Here is a 22,578-nt window from a genome sequence, read left to right as displayed (position 1 = left end):
AGGGCTGGGAAGCTAATTAGGAGGCTGCTGGAATGATCCATTGAGGAGGTCGGGTTACATGCAGGAGGAATTCACATATCTGTTCATTTTATGCGACATATGATCTCTTATAACTTGGAGATCATTGTGATCTGGAAGCGTCACATTTAAATTATATATTTGGAAAAACAGATTGAAAATATTCTTTCGCTGGAAGTGGTTCAATTGATTTTATGGAAAGATTTGAACATGGATTGAAATGAACACAAGGACACTTTGGGCCAGATCCACATACGCTACGCCGCTGTAACTTACTTTTGTTTTGTTTGAATCCACAACGAATCGGCGCCGTAAGTTACGGCGGCGTAGCGTATCTGTTGCGGCGTAAGGGCGCGGAATTCAAATGGAAGTGATGGGGGCGTGTTTTATGTTAATACGTGGTGACCCGACGTAAACGACGTTTTTTTTTAACTGCGCATGCGCCGTCCCTGGGGGTATCCCAGTGCGCATGCTCGAAATTAAACCGGAACCAGCCAATGCTTACGACGGTGACGTCATTCTACGCAAATTCCTATTCGCAAACGACTTACGCAAACGACGCAAAGTCGTTCGCCTGTCGGATCAAGCCGCGATGCCATCGTATCTTGTTTTGAGGATTCAAAACAAAGATACGACGCGGGAATTTTGAAATTACACCGGCGTATCAATAGATACGCCGGCGTAATTTCTTTGTGGATCTGCCCCTTTATATGTATATATTTTTTTTTATGGAAAAAATAAATAAAATTTGATTGTATTTTTTTATTTTTGATGAATAATTTTCTGATGGATTTGTTTACCCATTACGTTATGTTTGTTTAATCACATGGTGGAAATTATTGTGCTTGTTTACAATACTTCACTTGTTTTACATGAGACAGCGCATATCTTTTATATTTTGAGCATGTATCTTCACCTCCTCGTTTTCAAGTAGTAAAAGTGCAGAAGTCTTATATTTAGCGCAAGGTTTTTCTATACTAAAAAAAGTTAAACGGTTGGCCCATAAAAGTTTAAGGAAAATTGTTGCCTGGTGTGCCCAGTACACATAAAGAAACTCCCAGAATAAACCATGACACAGATCTATGGCACACGTTGGTCAGGAAATAAATCACAATACTTTATTAGAAAAGTCAGCATTGAGTGCAATTCCTCATGAAAGTTTTAAGAAAAAAACATTACGGCTATGAAACAAAAGTAAGCATAAAAAGTTGGCAACATACATCCGATGAGAACCTCAATCATTTTATTTACCTTGGACTTAAAACAATTTTTAGGTCTCCTCTTTAAATCCACCAGACCTGTCCAAAATCCCAAATGAAGAATCAGAATTTTGGGCCTCGTTTTCATGTCCTTGTCCAGAAGCAGAATATTCGCCAAAATTATAATTAGGTTTTGTTTTTTCATCGTTTTCCAGGCGGTTCATGAGACCCAAATACAAAGTATAATTAATAAGGTATTCTGCAACCAATCTCTGATCTTCTCTCATTTTTCGCAATTTGCAGGCCACGGTCTGACCCAGCATATCCAACTCATCTTCCTTGGTGTTGAGCAGCTCCGTGACTTGGTTAAGGAATTGTTGGCCGTTCAAATCTTCAACTTGACCCTTTCTCCGTCTCCGGCGTCTTTGCTTACGAACTGTAGGTTCAGTGGCTGTCTCTTCCTCCATCTTCCAAAAAGGAAAGAAAATGGAAAAATGTAATGTAGACAACTAGAATAGTATAAACTTTGTCATGTTTTTTTTTTTTAAAAAGCCTAGTATGCCAACATTAACCACTTGCCACCCACTAACATATACTGTTACCACCAGATCACAGTGATCAGCTTCTCCGAGTAGCGGAGTAGCATGCCATCGCTAGGATTGTACCAATGTAAACAAAAACAGTCAAAAATTGGAAGCCATTCATCACTGTTTTGCTTACTACTGTGATTAGCCCACAGCTATCACATGGTACCTGGGCCAATCACAGCACCCTGTACCATCTGATTTAGCTGTAGCCAACCGGAGATGATCACAATAGTAAGCAATCTGTCATGAATTAAAGTGTAAGTAAATTAGCCATTACATTTATATAGCCAAATAATAAAAAAAACATAAAACAGTGGCGATTAAATACAACCAAAAGAAAATTCTATTTGTGTGAAAAAAAAAAAATAGATTTGTGTTGCATGACCGAGGAATTGCCAGTTTAAAGTAGCGCAGTGCTAAATAGCAAAAAATACCCTGGTCATTAAGGAGGATAAAACCTTTCGGCGGTCAAGTGGTTAAAGCTAGTTATAACTTCCTGGGTTTTTAAATCTGGACTCCAAGCTTAAAGAAAAAATTAATTTATCTTGTACCATTAAAGGAAAAAAAAAAAAAATTGAAATCACACTATACTATTAGGCCAATATACTGGGAAAATTTGTCACCTTCCTGCCCGCTAAAGCTCCATCTAGTTTCAATGCCCGCCAACCATTCTATATACTTGGTACCATCCTTCTAGTCTTAAGACTACAAGGGGATGTGGTATGGGCACGCACTGCATTGCTTAAAGATGAACTTAACCCAAAAGGGGAAGTTCCACTTGTTTACATTGTGCCCCTCCCCCTCCACTGCCACTTCTAGAAATTTTGGTGGGGCGGGTGAATGGTTACCTGGTTTCCGACAGGTACCTGCTCCCATTTCTGGTCAGATGTGCCATGGCGATCTGAGCTGGAAGTGTTGCGCCGTTATGCAGTAGGAAACTGGCTGTGAAGCCGGCACCTGCACCCGAAGCCAACTAAAGAATCAGCTCGGGTGAGGACATCAGATCCGACAGTGCAAGTGTCCTTATTAGAAAAGTCAGCAGCTACAGTAGGTTTTTTTTTGGGGGGGGGGGGGGGGGCAAAGGAATCTGAAAATAAATCAGTGTCTAGCCAACTTATGGTGCATGCTTTAGGGTTCCTTTGCATTTTTTATATTTTCCACTTAGTTTTATTGATCATCATGCTTGAACGAAAAAAAAAAAAAAAACACACACCAGTTCCCATGCATATTCTAAACTAGCCTGACTTTTAGTTGACCCTTAGGCTTACCACAAGTTTTCCCACTCACCCAAACACTAAACCAGGGTTTGACAAATTTGCTTGGAATCTAGGAGCCAGCTAAAAAAGTTAGGAGCCAGAAAACGCACCCCGTCCCGCCAAGCTCGCGCGCAGAAGCGAACACATACGTGAGCAGCGCCCGCATATGTAAACGGTGTTCAAACCACACATGTGAGGTATCGCCGCGATTGGTAGAGCGAGAGAAATAATTCTAGCCCTAGTCCTCCTCTGTAACTCAAAACATGCAACCTGTAGATTTTTTTTAGACGTCGCCTATGAAGATTTTAAAGGGTAAAAGTTTGTCGGCATTCCACGAGCGGACGCAATTTTGAAGCGTGACATGTTTGGTATGAATTTACTCGGCGTAACATTATCTTTCATAATATTAAAAAAAAATGGGGATAACTTTACTGTTGTCTTATTTTTTAATTAAAAAAAGTGTAATTTTTTCCCAAAAAAGTGCGCTTGTAAGACCGCTGCGCAAATACGGCGTGACAGAAAGTATTGCAACGATCGCCATTTTATTCTCTAGGGTGTTAGGATAAAAAATATATATAATGTTTGGGGGTTCTAATTAGAGGGAAGAAGATGGCAGTGAAAAATAGTGAAAAATGACATTAGAATTGCTGTTTAACTTGTAATGCTTAACTTGTAATACCAACGGCCACCACCAGATGGCGCCAGCTCACATTTGGTGGTAATAACTTGTAATATCAACATTTTTTTTTTGCCCACCTTCCAAGCCAAGTCGCCAGGACACCATTTCTAGTCGCCATGGCGACCTGGCGCCCGGGATTTGTCGAGCCCTGCACTAAACCATAGCCTAAATTTCACCCTATGAAATTATAATACAATATAGGCCAGTTATGTATGCATTAAAACAAAAACACTATATATTTACATAAAAAGCTAGCTCAAAGTACCTTATGCTGTCTTTATATCGGCCTCCTGTTATCCCCTGTAAAGCATCACACAGCCAAAGAGGGTCAGTACTCTGCACCAGTCAGGGCTCTAATGCTTTGCATAGAACAGTCTGAACACGGCACAAGAATTTAGGTAGATGGATGAAATAATCAGTATCCTGCTGCTCAATCACCGTCCTGGTTGGTCCTGGAACAGGCTGTATTATCCAACTGCAGTGTAGCCTCCAGGGTCCAGGACCTGGCTATGGGGTCTGACAAGTGCCTGTGTCACAAGGTGGTCTAAACAGAATTACAAATAAAGGAGGCATGCAAGACTATTAACTTTAGACTTTAACTGTATCTGTATTTAGTTGAAACTGAAAGCACACACACCACTGTATCTGCACCGACAGGCTCCATGTACACGGGACGTTTTTACAACTGCTCCTTAATTACTAAACTTGACAGATAGTAATCCGTGTTTACGTTTAGAAGCGTTAAGAAAAAAAAAAATGTCCAAAAGCGAAAAAACGCCTATAAACGAAACGCTGCTAAATACGGGTTTATCAGGATTTCCTAATCTCAGATTATGTGTGGCCCCTCAGATTTGATAGTTCGCACAATACTTGTTACTTACTGCGATTGGTGCACTTGTCCAATCTTTCTTTTTACAGTTTGCATTTTCCTTATGCATCGGAAACAATTATATTTATTTCTAATAATTCCTTGCTTCAGGGCTATACCCACACTGCAAAGGTCAATACTATTGATAGTTTTGTCCAGGGGAGGAGAAGAAATGTTGTTTACCTGATCCTTCACTAACCCCAAGCCCCCGTCAGCAGAAGGTGCGCCCCAGGGTCCTGCGATGGATACTGTCCCTTGGTATCCTCACATCTAGAGCAGGGCTATGGACCCTGCTCTGGTCTCGAGAATGCCAGGACTCATGGGGGTGAAGAAGCTGCAGGGAACATATTTTTTTTATTGTTGCCCTAGACATAAACAAGCAATTCACTCTTGGGGAATATGCAAGGGATACACTTTCCTGAAGTTAAGAGGGGAGAGAAAGGAAAGACTACAAATAATCCCACTGCATCTTCACAGCAACATTCATCAGGAAAACCAAGGAGGAGTAAAAATGAGCAAACATTCTACACTATATTTCTTGATTTTTGCCCTTTACAACCAATACAAAACCAAAAAGAAGGGAAATTTGCAAAAACGTCACCAATTCGCAGGGAGCGACAAACATTTTGCAACAGTTGTGCATTTTTTGCTCTTTCCATTGCGGTTTTATAAAGTGCCTTGGTGAAAAATGTTACTTGTTTTATAAAATGCAATGCAAGACAATCGTTTCCCACATAACAGGTTGCTACCAATCTCTGCAATTATGTTTTTTAACAGCTATAATAATGATGTCTGCTACAAAGCAGGCAAAGTCCAATATAAGTAGGTGTGCAAAATGCAGTTCATGTTATTACAAGTATTTAAACATTATGTTTACCACTAACCCATGAAAATGGCTCAATCATGGCTGCTAATTAAAGGCTGCTAAAAACCTGCAATTACCGTGCGGGGTCATGGAGCAGAGTTTGCGGTCCCATGAATGATTCAGGTACAACAGCCTCCATAGAAAGGAAGGAGCCAATAAAATCACAAGAAAAATGATATAACTGAGTAATAAACAGGCCGCTGCTCCTGGTCTGCCTGCATTACAGGACTCAATAAACTGGCATTAGTAAGGTGCTAGCACAGCTCATAACTGTTTCAGGTAGGAACAAAAAGGCATTCCAGAATCTGCACTAGTCGCATGACAGGAGAGTGTGTGAACGGCCCTCAATGGAGCTGGTTCACACAGCTCCGGGGCAGCGGCGGTTCACATTGAAGAAGAGACCTGTGCGTCTTCCGGTCCGATTCAGGTGTGAATTCAGGCAAAAATTCTGACCCGATTCGCACTTGAAACGGTGAACAGTGATGCACCTAACCCCCTCCTGTGAGCCGCAGCATATGTGAACGGAGCCTAAGCCCTCCCAGCCAATCAACATGGCCAAAAGGTCCCAAACCTAAAAGAAGGCCAGGTGAAGATGTCCTGGAGGGTGAAGAGCGTATAGTTTGTTTTCAGTCGTTTCTAGAGCAGGGGTGGCAAACTCAAATTCATCTGGGGCCGCATTAGCAGTATGGTTGCCCTCAAAGGGCCGGTTGTATCTGTAAGACTATGTGTCCCCCTAGCCACACACTCCCGACGCTAGGGGTGCAACGGATCGAAAAACTCACGGATCGGATCGATCCTCGGATCAGAGTCATGGATCAGAGTCACGGATCGGATCATTTTTCAGGTCAGCAAAAAAAAAAAAAAAAATTGCGCCCACCTCACTGTAACATCCACCATTGCCCCCCTCACTGTAACATCCACCATTGCCAAAACTCACTAACATCCAGTCATCCACCATTGCCTCCACTTATCACTGTAATGTCCACCATTGCCCCCACTCAACACTGTAATAGGCAGTCCAACATTGCCCCCGCTAATCACTGCAATAGCCAGTCCAACACTGCCCCACTAATCACTGTAATAGCCAGTCCAACATTGCCAAAACTCACTGTAATTGACGCGCTCTTGCAGAATAGCCGGCTAGAAGATCGACGAGCAAATGAGGGAGGGGTGATGACGTCAGCGCGCACTTAGGCAACAGCCGCCGCCGGGTGTACCAAGATGGCCAACCGCTCCGGAGCTAGGCCGAAGCCGCGGCCTTTCCTAAGACCGAGGCAGCGGTGCGCTCCGCGGATCGCGTTCTGTGCTGATCCGAACATGGACAAGGTGGCAACGAACGGCCCGTTGGCGGGCCACATGGCAAGGTCTGGCCCGCGGGCCTTGTGTTTGCCACCCCTGTTCTAGAGTAAAAAGATGCATCATCCAGGAACTGTTTTTCTGAGCTTTAATGGATTACTAAGGGACCGGAATACCACATATCTTAAAAGGGTGTACTGGAAAGTAAAACAAAAGACACCCCACTGAAACTTGCATGGTATGTTTATACGCATAGCATTAGCACTGTGTTCCTCAAGCTTTGTTTTTCTTGCAGCGCACAAAAAAAAAAAAAAAAAGAAGATCTAAAAAATTTCACGCCATGCCTGAAAAGATTTAACAATTTTTGCGGTGAAGAACTTCATTTTTAATTTATATATTTTTTATTATTATTATTTTAAAGTGAATGTGAAAGATGTGCCAGCTTTCAAGAGGAAATGAGAATGAAGGCTCCAAAAGTCGACAAAGAAGCGCGCATTTCATCGTCGATTTTAAGAAGTCTCTCTCCCTCTCCTCAGGAAGGTTCCCCTTTGCCCAGTCTTCTGCACAGGGACTACTAGAGGCCAATACAAACTCATTTTTAGTACTTGCACTGCCTGCATTTAAAACAAATACATTTAATAATGTATTAATGGAAACAGTGCAACCTTCATTTTTGTCTTTTATATATCCCTGGAGTTCAGTTCTAAACACTAGTTTGCAATGGCAGGCCAGTACTTGGTATGCTTGGTATGAAAGGCATTTGTTTCAATACTTACCCTAAATGGGGCGTTATGCCAGCGCTCACCGAGAGGAATCTATTATATACACACAGCGCACAGTCCGCATCCTCAATGTAATATGATTTGCTAACTAGTTTGGTATGATTACTCTTATGTTATTGGCCCTTTATTCAAAATATGATTGAAAAGTTTCCTGAAACACTAAATGCGTGTCTTAAAGAGGAAGTAAACTGTCACAAAAAAAAAAAACCTGCAAAAGAAAGGCATAATGAGCTAGTATGCACAGTATACTAGCTCTTTATGTGTCACTTACCTGAGAACAAAGCTCCCGAAGTCCTCCACGGTCCCGTCCACTGCCGCCGCCATGTCCCCTCTGAGCTTTCTTCCTGTTATCGTCGCTCCGGCGCTGTGATTGGCCGGAGCGGCGATGACCTCACTTCCGCGCATGCGCGGGACCGGCAGATTCCCGCGCATTCGCAGAATTCCAGCATTATTCCCGGTGTCCTGCCGAGAATTTCCACCGGCGGATTTTGCCCGCTCTGTCCTGCGCAGGCGCAGCGGACCTACAGAAATTGCCAACCCTCAACACACCTCTCAATCGCCTGGACGCGGCGCATATGCATGGAGCACAATATTGCGACGCACACTGCCGATGCTCGCTTCACTCTGCAAGGGGGGCAAGTGTATTACAATTATATGGTGTAAGGGGTGGATGTCACAAAGTCGCCCATCAACAGTGCAATACTCGCCCTTCTTTTCATACACCCGCCCCCCCTTGCAGACGATATAATAGTAATACACACGCAACACCCCCCGTGGCCTGTGTATTACTATTATATCGTCTGATAGGGGGGCGGGTGTATGAAAAGCAGGGCGAGTTTTGCACGGTTGATGGGCGACTTTGTGACATCCACCCCTTACACGATATAATTGTAATATACACGCCCCCCTTGTAAAGTAAAGCGAGCATCGGCAGTGTGCGGCAACGACTGTCATAATGCCCTGTTCATTGCGCAGTCTACAGCTCATGCCCAGCTCTTAAAGTGGAGGTTCCCCCTAAAAAAAAATTCTAACAATACATTCAGAAGACCGATTACACTGCGGGTAGGCTGGGTTTTTTTTTTTTTTTCGTACATACCTCGTTATCGCCGTTTCATCCCTCGCCTTCCGGGTATGATTCTTGTTGGACCTAGTTGATTGACGTTCCTCCGACCGGCGCATACTGCGCGTCTCGACTTTCCGACAGAACTCGAACGTCATTGCGCAGGCGCCGTATAGAGTCGGCTCTATACGGCGCCTGCGCAGCGACGTTTGGCTTCTTTCGGAAAGTCGTGACGTCCAGTATGCGTCGGTCGGAGGAACGTCAATCAACTAGGACCGCCCAGCCCCACAAGAATCATACCCGGAAGCCGAGGGATGAAACGGAGATATCGAGGTATGTACGAAAAAAAAAAAAAAAAAAAAAAAAAAGCCTACCCGCAGTGTAATCAGTCTTCTGAATGTATTGTTAGAATTTTTTTTTAGGGGGAACCTCCACTTTAATGTTGGGTAATTCTTCAGAGCTAGAGCACTGCGCAGTCCAGGGCGGGCACAATCCGCCAGGGGGGGGACACATCTCGGCAGAATACCGGCATCTACAGGTAACAAGCCCTGCACAGTCAGTGTAATAAAATAAAAATAAAAGCCATAAATATATTCCCTTTTTTGTAGGCACTATAACTTTTGGGCGAATCAATATATGCCTATTGCGTTTTTTTTTTTTACCAACAATATATAAAAATCGGCCTAAACTGATGGACATTTTTTATTTTTGGGATATTGCAACAGAAAGTAAAAAATGTTGTTTCTTTCAAAATTGTCGCTTTGTTTATAGTGCAAAAAATGTTTTACCGCAGAGGTGATCAAATACCACCAAAAGAAAGCTCTATTTGTGGTGGGGAAAAAAAAAAAGTAAACAAAAATGTTGTTTGGATACAACGTTGGACAACCACGCAATTGTCATTCAAAGCGACGCAGTGCTGTATTGAAAAAAATGGCCTGGTCATTAAGGGAGGGCAAATCCTTCTGGGGCTGAAGTGGTAAAACACGTTTAAGATTTTTTATTTATTTTTTTATTTAAACATTTTTATTTATAGGTATAAAAATAATAATTCTAAACTTGATTTAGTTGCCCCTCCATAAGTAAGATTTTTGCCAAGCCTCCCCCCCAAAGTCATTGATGTGTAATAATTGATGTAATCCTTTTACATAAATACATTTACATTTCTATATATAAAAATAGTTAAAAAGCTTTCTGCAGCACCTTTACTATTCATTTACGAGGTTTGGTGACCTCTATGCCATTTGTCAATGAAATCATTCGTCACTCTGTCAATTATTACATATATATGGCCTGTAAAGATTATTAAACCTTTAGCTGTCTGTATACGGCATGCTTAGGATACAAGTAAGGTCACTCTGAAAATTAATGTGATCACAAAAATGCTGTCGCACATAGAAGCCCAAGAAATACTACTAATAAACTGTTTCAGATAGGAAAAAAAAAAAAAAAATGTAAATAAATTTATATATATATATATTTTTTTATTATTTATTTATTTATTTATTACACACACACACACACACACACACACACACACACAAATGACTAGTAGGGATGAGAGTGTCAGAAGCGGTTATTTGGGGTTGCTCTGGTATTTCACCGACTTCTTATCCCACTATTAAAGCTTGTGTGGACAGATTTGCTGAAAGCATGCAATACGCACTTGACGCAAGGGTGACAACAGGAATAGTTGAGTCGTCACTTTATTGACGTTAAGACTATAGTCACCTGTTCATTTAACAGAAGGAGTCAGATTATATCCAGGCTTTGGGGCTGTAAGGTGAACACTTTAGTATTCTGGTTCCTCAGCTTTTTCCAGATGATTACATATCCCAGACAGTCTTCGGATACACTTCATAAGGATATTTATATTATTATTCACGGGTCACACAAAAGTAGGGTGGAGTTTACTGTGCATAATGTGCACATGTACATCTAGAAGTGCAGGTCTTTTCAACGCATTCATTATTACATCAAGGGACACGTTTAATATTGATCACGTTGATGCTTACTTAAAAACACCCACAAATGTAATAAGCAAATTAGGTAAAGTCATAAACGATCTACTAAGAGCCAAAACCAATGGACATTATTCTGTACTACTACTCCTGGACCTTTCTGCTGTCTTTGATACAGTTGACCACCCCCTTGGTCTCTTTGACTGTACTCTTCGCAGGTTCTTTTCCTACTTATCCAACCGCACCTTTAGCGTTCCAAGTCTACTTCCTCCTCTTCTTTTCTCTGTTGGGGTCCCCCAAGGTTGCGTTCTTGGACCCCTCCTATTTTCAATCTACCCCACCTCCCTGGGTCAGCTGATGGCCTCCCATGGCTTCCAATACCATCTCTACGCCGACAACCAAATCTATTTCTCTACTCCTCAGCTCACTCACTCCCTCCGTCTTGTATCACTAATTTACGACCATATATCAGTCTGGATCTCACACCACTTCCTCAAAATCAATCTATCCAAAACCGAACTTATGTTTCCTCTCCCACGTGCCTCCCCCCCCCCCCCCCCCCCTAATCTCTGTGTGTATATATATATATATATATATATATATATATATATATATATATATATATATATATATATATATATATAGCACAACTATAAGCCCATTCCCGCATGCCAAAGTTCTAGGTGTAGTCCTGGACTCTGAACTCTCCCGTTATGCCCCACGTCCAATCACTGTCCAAATATTGCCACCTCAACCTCCGCAACATGTGCAAAATACGCCCCTTTCTAACCAATGACACCACAAAGCACTTATTTCACTCCCTGGTCATCTCTCGCCTCGACTACTGCAACTCCCTTCTCACTGGCCTACCTCTACATAGGCTATCCCCCCTTCAATTCATCATGAATGCTGCTGCCAGACTCATTCACCTTACCAACCGCTCTGTATCTTCTACTCCTCTCTGCCAATCCCTCCACTGGCTTCCGCTCACCCAACAAATTACATTTTAAATACTAACAATAACTTACAAAGCCATCCACAACTCTGCCCCCAGCTACATCACTAACCTAGTCTCAAAATACCATCCTAAGCATTCTTTGTTCCTCTCAAGATCTCCTGCTCTCTAGCTCCCTCGTCACCTCCTCCCATGCTTACCTCTAGGATTTTTCCAGAACCTCTCTTTTGGAACTCCTTACCCCAATCTGTCTGGTTATCTCCTACTCTATTAGCTTTTAGACTATCCCTGAAAACACTCCTCTTCAGAGAAGACTATCCTACCCACACCTAACAACTGTATGTCTATTTTCTACATCAGATCACCCCCCCCCCCCCCCAGTTGACCCTCCCTTCTAGATTGTAAGCTCCAACGAGCAGGGCCCTCCGATTCCTCCGGTATAAATTCTGCCCCCGATTAGTTGGCCAATTACTGTTTCGATTAATCGGATAATAGCCTTAAAAACATTTTATTTTTTGGGCAGATTATGAAACACAAATTGCCGCAAAAACACATTACATGCTTTTCTGCAGCTTCTCCATTGATGTATATTGAACCAACAAAAAAAAAATAGCACCGTTTTGCGTAAAAAAGTCCTTGCACTTTCCAAATACGCAGCAGCTGAAAAAAAATCACGGATGTGAACGTGTCCCATAGGAAGACATGTAATTGAACTGTCGTGTGTTTCTGCAAAAAGCACCAAAAAACAGAGGTGTGACCCAGGCCTGAGATGTTTAGTAACATAATGGGGGTTAAAAAAACAAAATATAAGTACAAAAATAGCAAATAATCGCTACTGTAAGGGGTTAATTTTTTTACTGTGGAACAGTGAAAGTAATATTTTACAGTAGCGATTTGCTTTTTTTGTACTATAAAGGGCCAATTTTAGTTTTTTTTTAACCCCATTATGTTACTGTCCGATTAATCGATTTATGAAATTAAATCGATTACAATTTTCATAATCCATTAATCGGCCAGTAACATAATGGGGTTAAAAAAAACTAAAAACTAAAATTAGACCTTTATAGTACAAAAAAAGCAAATCGCTACTGTAAATATTACTTTCACTGTCCCACGGTAAAAAAAATGAACCCCTTACATTAGCGATTATTTGCTCTTTTTGTACTTATTTTTTTTTTTTAACCCCATTATGTTACTGTCCGATTAATTGATTATGAAAATTGTAATCGATTAGTTGTTTCGGCCCTAATGACAACCCGCAGCTGACAAATTGGCTTAAAATTTGGACCTGACCCAACGGCCCAAGTTCGGTGCTGTGAGGCATTGGATTGACGACAACTACAGATATTGGGGTGTAAATAAAAAAAAATCTGACTTTGGGATTATTAAACTATTACATTGCATCAGGTAACGATGATTAAAAGTTCGCCTTTTCAGGGAAAAAAAAAATGCACACATTTTTGAAGCCTGGAAAGTATTGCACCTGTGACCAGTGGATTGGGGTGCAATACCAGACACCTACAGACAAGCCCTGAAGCTTTCAGTCCATACCTCCAATAGGGGCTGACTGTTTACAAGCTGCATTGCTTGTGAATGAACTACAAGGATGCTCATCAGTGACCTCGCTGTCCATTCAGAACTACAAGCTGTCAGCCGCAATGACTGATGGAAGTGGTAGTTCGTGTAAGCCCTGCACGGCCGTGTAATTTTCAAAAAGTGACAGCGAACGCCGAGAGAAGATCCCCAGCACGCTGGATGTGACCTGGACATGGGAAGCTCAATTTACATTCCGGCACACTTCCTGTGTGCAGGGATGACTGCACTTTTGTGCAAGAGTGACACCATCCCACAACCGACAATCAAGACGACCAAAATCCAGCACCCACAAGAAGCCGGGTAAAAGTGCCAGCGCAGGCGTTCACGAGCATTAGACTATTGAAGTAGAGTTGACTATTTACCTGTCCCCCACCCGTGAGTGACATACAGTCAATAAATCGCATTTTGCTGGTATGTGTGCCAATTAAATCAGATAAACTACCATCTGTCAGCATAACAGCCATTGACTTACTGTGCAAGTCCTGATGTGTTCTGGAAAAGATGCAGCAACAGGCCAAATCTAACGTTCACTCACTCCGTCACCAAGATGAACTCTGGAATGCTGCAAAATAAAATGGATGTTAAGATGCTTTGTCACAATAACTAAAAAAAAAAAAATCGCAATTATAAAAACATGTAAAGAATTTCTTGCAAAATTAATTGGATTCTGAGTGGAGTGGAGGGAGTGACATGTTAGAGATGTAGGGCCGAAACAACTTATCGATTAATCGACAACTAATCGATTATGAAATTAATCGATTACAATGTTTATAATCGATTAATCGGCCAGTAACATAATGGGGTTAAAAAAAAGCAAATCGCTACTGTAAATATTACTTTCACTGTCCCACAGTAAAAAAAAAATGAACCCCTTACAGTAGCGATTATTTGCTCTTTTTGTACTTATTTTTGTTTTTCTTAACCCCAGTTAAGTTACATGTTTTCCTATGGGACACGTTCACATCCATGATTTTTTTCAGCTGCTGCGTATTTGGAAAGGGCAAGGACTTTTTAACGCAAAACTGTGCTATTTTTATTTATTTTTTGTTCAATATACTTCAATGGAGAAGCTACAGAAAAGCATGTGATGTGTTTTTTGCGGAAATCTGTGTTTTGTAATCTGCCCAACAACAAATTGGCCCCAAAAAAAAATTAAAAATGCATTTTTATTTTTTTTTAAGGCCATTATCCGATCAAAACAATAAATCGGCCAACTAATCGATTATGAAAATAATTGTTAGTTGCGGCCCTATAGAGATGTAAATTAAAGCCAAACTCCAGGCATGAAGCTCTGATCTGTGGGCATAGTCTCAGCATCATCACATAAAATACAGGGAAAATACCACTGCGTTTTATGTTGAGGAGGCTGGGATGCAACCACAGTTGGTTGTGGCTTACAGGGCAGGCTGCGGGAGATCAGTCGCAGTGCTGGAGGGACACTGCTGGAGCCAGGAGGAAAGTGAGTATTTACTATGCACCCCTGGACAGAACAAGGATTTAACCCTTACTTGCTTAGAATCGTGAATTGCACTGCTATAAGCAAATTTTTACTGAATGAGTGTGTAGACACTGTATTGTGGTGATTAGCTGTGATTGGCTACAGTTAATCACATGGTACAAATAGGCTGTGAATGGCACGGTCTGTACTATGTGATCACTAACCAATCACAGCCAATCACTGACCAATCACAGCTAGCAACACAACTGTATACAATGAATGGCATGAAAGGAAGCCATTCATGGTTTACAACTGATTGGTCACAGCAGATCACATGACACTGGTGATATAGTGATCAGTCATCCGCTGTGTCCAATGGATGCAGCAGGTGACAAATCGTGCTGGAGCATCTGCGTGAGGCACATTCTCAGCAGAACGTTATATGACAGTCATGGGGAATCTTGGCACCCCAGATGTTTTGGAACTACATTTCCCATGATGCTCAACTACACTGCAGAGTGCATGAGCATCATGGGAAATGTAGTTCCAAAACATCTGGAGTGCCAAGGTTCCCCATCACTGTTATATGACATCCTCCCAGAAACAATAGGGATTGGAAAAAGAACACTGGCGGGAAGCATTTACGATTAAGATGTTTTGGCTGCTAGTGCCATTGTAGTGCTTGTTTGTTTTTTACGGTTAAAAAACGTTTTTTTGTATACTATTGTTAATATGCATGAAGGTGAAAAAACACCTTGCAGTGTACAGCCCCCCCCCCCCCTCACCCCGTTTTACTTACCTGAGCCCCGAATTTCAGTGGGCGCGATCCCGCCATCGCTCTCTCCACGGGTTCTCAGCTATTCATTGGATAGATTGATGGCAGCGCAGCCATTGGCTCCCGCTGCTGTCAAATTCAATGGCGCGGGCGCCGAGTCCTGCATTCGACGGCTACGGTCGCCGAATGCTGGACACGGGAGCTTCCCAGAGGGGGTTATTTGATGCGGGGAGGAGCCGAGAGAGCCACCGTGGGACCCCAGAAGATGATGATTGGGGCCACTCTGTGCAAAACGAGCTGCACAGTGGAGGTAAATATGACATTTAAAAAAAAAAAAAAAAAAAAACACACCACAAACACACAAGGGAAGGGAGATAACTCTTCCATTTAGGCGGAGAGGATTGGAGGTAGCAGGGTGCAAACAAAGCGAAGACCGTTTACTCCCGGCCACTCAGTGATCGGAGCGGGCTCTGCCCATGTCCGCTCTGCAGATACTGAGCGGTGTCACCCACCCGCTGTGCTCCAATCAGCAGGGGATCAGCTCTAAGATCCCCTGTTGATCGCAACAGAATCTGCCCTGTGTTAAAAGCACCTTATATATCCCTTTTTATGAATGATCAGGGCAAAAATCAGGAGAATTTACCGTTGTTGTACCAAAACTAAATGTGTCAGAGTTCTATGCTTACGGTTCACCAAGAGCAACACACCACAATGCAGAATGTATATATGGCCACGTGCGTAGGCTCCAAACTTGTTTAAAAGTTACAAATAAATCCCTATTGAAAGAGGACTTCCATGGGCTGGAACATAAAAGTTTATTTGCACCTTTGTCCTTTTCTTACAAATGTCGGCGAGTTAAATCTTGAATTAATAATGAAGCCGGTGCTGAGAGAATAAACAATAAAAAGATCAACTCAATAAATCAAAAAGTAAACAGAAAAACATCACGCCTTGTGTTTCCTCTAGAAGGACCATTGAAAAGATGTATGAACAGGTAACTGGAGTTGGAGCCAATATCGAAGACACACCCCTGCCAACCATTCTCACCTGGGTTTATAGAAACAAACCATAAACGGGGCATAAAAATAAACTGGCACGGGCCTTTAGGGCTTATCCTTGCCATTATGCCGGGGCTTGCTACTCACAGAGTAGGATTTCGACAAGACAAATAGTGTATGCAAAGAAGCACACAGGCAGGGCCGTAACCTTTACCTGCAATCGCACCCTTTTGCGGTAATCTCTGCCAATTATAGTAAATGTCCTTAGGATGCCTTCTACTGATGTTATCGCATATTTCAAATACAACGACATGGAAGAGCAATGTCACATTTACCTGCTTGGCTGAGCAAAAGACTATAATTAGGGGGGGATTGTATGGCTTGGAATTTTAGAAAGAAAAAAAAATGTACTGGTCAAAATTTTTTAGTCAGCTAACATGCAATTAAAATATTTGCATGCACTTTAAAAAGAAGCATTTTTCAGAACAGGAATGATGCAACAGCTGCAATAATTTGTTTTTGTTTACAAAATAGTATAATGCCTCTGGGCCCCTTACAAAAACACACACACACATATATATATATATATATATATGGGGGGTAGCCATCCGGGGCCTTGGGCCCCCCCCCCCCCCCCCCCTGGGAAACTCTGGGCCCTTTCATTAAAAAAAAAAAAAATGGGGTGCCATCTGGGCCCTTTATTAAAAACAACATTATATATATATATATATATATATATATATATATATATATATATATATATACATACACACACACACACACACACACACACACACATTTTTTATTTTAAAAAGGGGGTTGCCATCCGGGCCCCTGGGAACCACCGGGCCCCTTACAGGTGTACTGCCTGTACCCCCCTGATAGCAAGGGTGGTGCATAGCAGTGAATTAAATAAATATGATATTTTTATTTAGAATAATCATTATCAGGGTGTGTGGAAATTGTAAAAACTACTTGTCCAAGGGACTAAATCAGGGGCCAATCTACTTGTCCTGATAAAGAAAAAAAAAAAAAAAATTACCAGGATGGCGCACGTCCGATGCATCGCGGGGGTCCTGATGCTCGTGACCGGCGAGCATGAGAGGCAGAGCAGGGATGTGTGTGTGTATATATATATATATATATATATATATATATATATATATATATATATAACACAACCCAGTTCTGTGAGGAGAGGAAAGAGATTGTGAGTTCCTAATAGCTAGGAACCATGATCTGTCATTTCCTCCAGGTCAGTCTCCTCCCCCTACAGTTAGAACACACTTAACCCCTTGATCACCCCCTAGTGTTAAAGCGGAGTTCCACCCTAAAAATGAACTTTCTATTAACAGCTTGCCTTTAATGTAAACAAAAAAATTTAAAATAAATATGTTTTTTACTCACTTATATCTGGCTGTTACCAGGCAGATTTCGTAAACTGCCTAGTTCCTGGTCCTAGGTGGTTCAACTTCCTGTCCTGAGACCCCATTGCCTCCTGGGAAATGATGACACTCATTTCCCAGGAGTCTCTGGGCATTACAGTGCCAAAAAAAAAAAAAAAAAAAAAATCACCCAGCATGCACCTCTCCCTGAAAACCAGGAAGAAAAAGGAACTGGGCTTCACATGCCCCCCACACATATGATGGATACGGCCACAACATGAGCTGGAGGATAGAAGGCAAGCTGCCCCCCCCCACCTCAGGCCAAACGCGGTACTGCACACCGCTTTGGCCTGAATTATGCTCGCTTTGCGAGCCAACACTCTCAAACCGAGTTAGGATTTATTTAAATACAGTGCTCATGTTGCAAAACGCTTGTTAACCGCGTTACTCGCAATCCGAGGTTCCACTGTACCAGCAAGAATAAGTTGTTCCAAGAGCACCTGTCCCTCACCATGTTGTGTCGCATCATCAGCTGTCCCATTAAAGCGAATGGGACTGTCAGTCAGCCAACAGCGCAACAGAGGAGGAGGAGGAGGAGGAGGAGCCGACGGCGCGACAGAGGAGGGGGAGCCGACGGCGCGACAGAGGAGGGAGAGGAGGGGGAGCCGACGGCGCGACAGAGGAGGGAGAGGAGGGGGAGCCGACGGCGCGACAGAGGAGGGAGAGGAGGGGGAGCCGACGGCGCGACAGAGGAGGGAGAGGAGGGGGAGCCGACGGCGCGGCAGAGGAGGGGGAGCCGACGGCGCGGCAGAGGAGGGGGAGCCGACGGCGCGGCAGAGGAGGGGGAGCCGACGGCGCGGCAGAGGAGGGGGAGCCGACGGCGCGGCAGAGGAGGGGGAGCCGACGGCGCGGCAGAGGAGGGGGAGCCGACGGCGCGGCAGAGGAGGGGGAGCCGACGGCGCGACAGAGGAGGAGGGGCCAACGGCGCGACAGAGATGACAGTTGCTCTTAAAAATTTGGATTGAAATCAAATCCACTCTTGCTAGAAACGTTCCTCGAACACCCAAACATGTAATCTTTTAAAGCAAAGGCCCTAGAGAATAAATTGGTGGGTTTTGAATTTTTTTTTAGGTCACTGTGTGTTTGCGCAGCGGTTTTTCAAACGCAATTTTTTTGGGGGGAAAAAAAATACACTTTAATGAATTTTAATGCAAAAAGAAAAAAACACACACACACACACACACACACACTATATTACCCTACTTGTTAATTGGTAAAAATTATTCGCCAGGTGTCCCCCACATCAGAGGACCCCCCTTACACCAAGTGTCCCCCACATCAGAGGACCCCCTTACGCCAGGTGTCCCCCACATCAGAGGACCCCCCTTACACCAAGTGTCCCCCACATCAGAGGACCCCCTTACGCCAGGTGTCCCCCACATCAGAGGACCCCCCTTACACCAAGTGTCCCCCACATCAGAGGACCCCCCTTACACCAAGTGTCCCCCACATCAGAGGACCCCCCTTACACCAAGTGTCCCCCACATCAGAGGACCCCCCTTACACCAAGTGTCCCCCACATCAGAGGACCCCCCTTACACCAAGTGTCCCCCACATCAGAGGACCCCCTTACGCCAAGTGTCCCCCACATCAGAGGACCCCCTTACGCCAGGTGTCCCCCACATCAGAGGACCCCCTGACGCCAGGTGTCCCCCACATCAGAGGACCCCCTGACGCCAGGTGTCCCCCACATCAGAGGACCCCCTGACGCCAGGTGTCCCCCACATCAGAGGACCCCCTGACGCCAGGTGTCCCCCACAGAGGACCCCCTGACGCCAGGTGTCCCCCACAGAGGACCCCCTGACGCCAGGTGTCCCCCCTTACGCCAGGTGTCTCCCAACACATTGTCCCTTTAAGCCAGATGTCCCCACATCAGAGGACCCCCCTTACGCCAGGTGTCCCCCACATCAGAGGACCCCCCCCTTACGCCAGGTGTCCCCCACATCAGAGGACCCCCCTTACGCCAGGTGTTCCCCACATCAAAGGACCCCCCTTACGCCAGGTGTCCCCCACATCAAAGGACCCCCCTTACGCCAGGTGTCCCCCACATCAGAGGACCCCCCTTACGCCAGGTGTTCCCCACATCAAAGGACCCCCCTTACGCCAGGTGTCCCCCACATCAGAGGACCCCCTTACGCCAGGTGTCCCCCACATCAGAGGACCCCCTTACGCCAGGTTTTCCCCACATCAGAGGACCCCCTTACGCCAGGTGTTCCCCACATCAGAGGACCCCCTTACGCCAGGTGTTCCCCACATCAGAGGACCCCCTTACGCCAGGTGTTCCCCACATCAGAGGACCCCCTTACGCCAGGTGTTCCCCACATCAAAGGACCCCCCTTACGCCAGGTGTCAGTGTCCAACACATTGCATTTACGCCAGGTGTCCCCCACACCAGAGGACACCTTTATTCCAGGTGTCCCCCAACACATTGCCCATTTACACCAGGTGTGCCCATAGATTAGGTTCACTCAGAGCATCCTTATGCCACGTACACACGATCCGAAAATCGGACGACAGATCGGACGACAGATCGGACGACAGATCGGACGACAGATCGGACGACAGATCGGACGACAGATCGGACGACAGATCGGACGACAGATCGGACGACAGATCGGACGACAGATCGGACGACTTTTTCCGTTTACTAGTCGCAGTAGAAATTGAATAGGTTACTAAAGTCACGAGAATTCTCGTACGACAGAAAAAAAAATTTAAAATCGGAAGTGATGTCATGTGTTGTATTGTATTTGTGTTGTATTTTCGGACGACAACTGTACTGACTAAACGAAAATCGTACGATCTGGTATCGTACGAGGAAAATGTTCGTGCATGTCCGATAAAATATCGGATCGACTGTCATGATCGGCTCACGGAATCCCTGTACTAACGATCCAATTATCGGACGATTCTTCCTCGGGCGACATTTTCCGTACAAAATATTCGGATCGTGCGTACGTGGCATTATAGTTGAGTCGCGATCCACCATTGCTCACCTACAGACTGGTAGAGCCCATCAAAAGTAAACATTGTACCTACACCTCATAGTTCTGTACTTGTAGTCCTTGGCCGGGGGCAAGAGAAGAAGCAAGGGGGGAGGGGCACACAAGTGACATCGCTGGTTGCTAGTACAACAGCGATCCTAGCAACCAATGACTGCTGAGCAGCAGAGATCCAGTGCTGCAGACTGGCGGGCTGATGGTCCGGTGAGTCACGCAGTCCACCATGTCATGGCTACTGTTATTCATTATATATATATATATATATATATATATATATATATATATATTAAATTGCATATTTTTATAAAAATATATTATGAATCTATCTTATGTAAAATTATTAATGTAATGGTGTATATATATAATGCAATATATTATAAATGATATAGATTATATTTACACATGACTGTGAAGTGTTTCTTTACAGGCCCCCTATGTCCTGCAGTGTCCCCCCTCTTTCCCTCCCCAGACCCCCCCAATAAAGGCCTCCATCCCTTAGGGATAGTCCTCGGTACACGTCCCTCCTCCCTGTCATGGACGGAAGGACCTCACAACCCTCTTCTCCCTTTCTCCGGCCCTGTGCAATCCCAGCCAGTCCCGCAGAATTACCTCACAACTCTCCGCACTCGGCCGCCATCTTGTTCCGCCTCTTCCTCCGCCTCCTCTTCTCCTCAGTCACAGATCCAGCTTCCCGCTCTCGCACTGCTCTGTGGGAAGGCTGGAGAGCCAAGCGCGCACCCGTCACTGAATGGGGTGCGCGCGCCTCTGAGGCAGAATGTGAAGTTCCCTCGTAACCGTGTAATAATAGAAAGGAAATAAAATCTGTTATAAAGAGAAACACAAAGTATGCCATTACCTCAGGTCTCTCCATAGATAGCGAGGGGAGCTGATGATGGTCGGATATTACCTCAGGTCCCTCCATGGTTAGTGAGGGGAGCTGATGGTGGTCAGACATCCCTCCATAAATAGTGAGGGGAGCTGATAGTGGTCATTCATTACCTCAGGTCCCTCCAAGGGCTGTGACTGAGGGGAGCTGATGGAGGTCAGGCATTACCTCAGGTCCCTCCATGGACATTTTGGGGAGGTGATGGTGGTCAGTCAGATTAATTACCTCAGGTCTTTTTATGGACAGTGAAGGGAGCTGACAGCAATCAGTCATTATCCTAGGTCCTTCCATGGATGGTAAGCAGAACTTTTTTTCTCAGAAAATAGGTGCAGGAACTCAACCACGACCTGTTCCGATCTCACAAACAGTAGAAGGGTCTTAAAGGGGCATTAAATACCAGAATTGCATTACATACAGAGTGCAGAGGCCAGGGTGTTACAAAGCTGTCACTTGTAAACACAGAAACCAGACTTCTGTGTTTACAAGTGATTGTGGTGAGCAGACACCAAAGGGTCTGAGCCAAAGGTGGTGGAACTGAGTTCCCCCAAGTTCCCCCTGAAAAAAAGCCCTGATGGTAAGAGTAGCTGATGGTGGTCTGTCATTACCTTAGGTCCTTCCATGGACATTTAGGGGAGCTTACAGTGGTCATTCATTAACTCAAGTCCCTCTATGAACAGTCATTACCTCAAGTCCCTCCATTGACATTTATGGGAGCTGACAGTGGTCATTCACTACTTTAGGTCCCTACGTGGACATTTATGGGAGCTGACGGTGGTCATTCATTACCTCAGGTCCCCCCATGGACATTTATGGGTGCTGACGTGGTCATTCATTACCTCACCTCCATGGACATTAATGGGAGCTGACGGTGGTCATTCACTACCTCAGGTCCCTCCATGGACATTTATGGGAGCT

The 22,578-nt window shown here is 44.2% G+C and overlaps 1 long non-coding RNA gene across 1 annotated transcript; it reads right to left on the bottom strand.

Annotated features, from left to right (window-relative positions):
- Positions 1-1,114: 1,114 nt before the first annotated feature.
- Positions 1,115-21,498, bottom strand: LOC120916982. The gene is made up of 3 exons (XR_005744151.1): positions 21,387-21,498; positions 13,592-13,681; positions 1,115-1,684 (listed from the first exon to the last, which is right to left on the bottom strand). It is a non-coding gene; the product is annotated as an uncharacterized LOC120916982 (long non-coding RNA).
- Positions 21,499-22,578: the final 1,080 nt, after the last annotated feature.

Source organism: Rana temporaria, chromosome 11, assembly GCF_905171775.1.
Source record: "Rana temporaria chromosome 11, aRanTem1.1, whole genome shotgun sequence".
In the NCBI taxonomy this organism is placed as follows: domain Eukaryota; kingdom Metazoa; phylum Chordata; class Amphibia; order Anura; family Ranidae; genus Rana; species Rana temporaria.
This window is presented reverse-complemented; position numbering and strand designations above follow the sequence as displayed.